A 2,500-nucleotide genomic window follows, 5' to 3' on the forward strand; every position below is an offset into this window, starting at 1 on the left:
CTGTCAATTTTCCTGGCGGATGGACTCCATAAGAGGCTATAAATCCCCTAATCAGAGGCAACAAGGCATGGAAACTAAAGGAAACCACATTCAAAAGCTACAGAATAGTCCTTTGATGATGATTTTCACGTAAAGGAGAGTAGACATAGGATCGAATAGCTTAGATCCGAGATTCATTTGATCTGACGGAAGATAAACTCATGAGGAATGTTATCTCCCTCTGTATCTCGTCTCTGTTACAATTTCCATCTACCGAACCTTCTGTTTTTTTTTTGTTTTTTTTTCACTCTACAGCTTTTGTATTCATTTATTTATTCATCCTTTTCACTCCTACACGAAAGGCAAGAAAATATAAAGTAATATGCTGTCTATAATCAAATTCCTCGCTTCTCGTTTTACGTTGACTAACACCACATAATTGGCATTCTCGAGAGTCAGATATTAATTCGTTAAACGTTACGTTTCTAAATGAATTCATTACATGTAACCATCTTTGAGGAAGTTATTAATGTAATATCCTCTATTAATGTAATATCCGGAGTTACGTACAACAAAATGTTAATATATGTCAGCAAGGAGTATAGACTGCCGCTTATTCCGTATACAAGAGGTTTTCTCCCTAAAAACAAGAGCAAAAGTAGTAAAAACTGTGAGGTTTGTTGGAAAGACATATAACAAGGCCTGAAAATATAGGACACCTTATTGTTATATCATTATTATTATTATTATCATTATTATTATTATTATTATTATTATTATTATTATTATTATTATTATTATTATTATTATTGTTGTTGTTGTTGTTGTTGTCGTTGTTGTTGTTGTTGTTGTTATTATTATTATTATTATTTTTATTATTATTATTATTATTATTATTATTATTATTATTATTATTATTATTATTATTATTATTATTATTATTATTATTATTATCGTTGTTGTTGTTGTTATTATTATTATTATTATTATTATTATTATTATTACTATTACTAATATTAGCATTATCATTACTATCATCATCATCATCATCATTATTATTATCATCATCGTTGTTGTTGTGTTGTTGTTATTATTATTATTATTATTATTATTGTTGTTGTTGTTGTTGTTGTTGTTGTTGTTGTGTTATTATTATCATTATCATTATTATTATCGTTGTTGTTGTTATCATTGATAGTAGTAGTAGTAGTAGTATCGTTGTTGTTGTGTTATTATTATTATCATTATTATTATTATTATTATCATTATAATTATCATCATCATCACATCATCATCATCATCGTAATCAGTATTATTACCATAATCATTATCATTAAGTCATTTTACATCATATTATATTACAGTCGGGATCTAGAAGATATATACTTTTTTTCTTAATGACATCATATTACTCGGATGAAGTCCTCCCCCCCCCCCCCTTTCTCCCAATCGTCCCAATTAAAAATCAAATTGGTTCTTGATTTCACTTTTTTTTTTTTTTTTTTCGTTGTTTGTTTGTTCTCTTGTTTATCAATTTTTGCTGTTGTGATTAATATTGTTTTTTTTGTTAGTTGTAGATTTCTTGTTTATGTTATCATTTCATCACTATTGATTATTGTTGTTATCTTTATTAATATTTTTATTGTTTTGATGATCATTATTATCAATGTTGTTATTATAAATAGTTTTATCTCGTTATTATTGCCATCTTTTATGATTATTATTATTATCATCATCATTATTATCATTATTATCATTATTATATATTACTGTTATCCGCATTATCATCATCGTTGCTATTATCATTGTTATCAATATTATTATCATTATCGTTATCATTATTATTTTTATTATCATCAGAATTATCATTATCATCCTCATTATCATCTTTACTATCATCATCATAATCATCATTATTACATTATCTCATTATTATTATCATATTATTATTTTATTAGTATTATCAGTATTATTATCCTCATCCTTATCGTCGTCATCATTATCATTATCATTATCATCAACATCACCATCGTTAGTACTCATATCATCATTATCATCATAATAATAGTAATTATTATCAGTTATCAATTATCATCACTATCATTATCATCCGCATCGTTATTATTATTATATTTTCAGGCCTTGTTATATGTCTTTCCAACAAACCTCACAGTTTTTACTACTTTTGCTCTTGTTTTTAGGGAGAAAACCTCTTGTATACGGAATAAGCGGCAGTCTATACTCCTTGCTGACATATATTAACATTTTGTTGTACGTAACTCCGGATATTACATTAATAGAGGATATCTCCTAAAATAAGATATACGGGATACAGTCAGAATTAAAATATGAAAGAACAGATGAAAATCCTTTTCTTTTCCTTACCAATAAAGTCTTTTCATCGACAATCAATTAATTAAACTTGATCAACCTCCCAACAACACAGCTATCCCTCAGAATTAAGTCTCACACAGAATTAAGTCCAATTAAGTCCTTTATGAAAGGATTTCAATCTTAAGTT

Source organism: Penaeus monodon, chromosome 1 (genome assembly GCF_015228065.2).
Source record: "Penaeus monodon isolate SGIC_2016 chromosome 1, NSTDA_Pmon_1, whole genome shotgun sequence".
NCBI lineage: Eukaryota > Metazoa > Arthropoda > Malacostraca > Decapoda > Penaeidae > Penaeus > Penaeus monodon.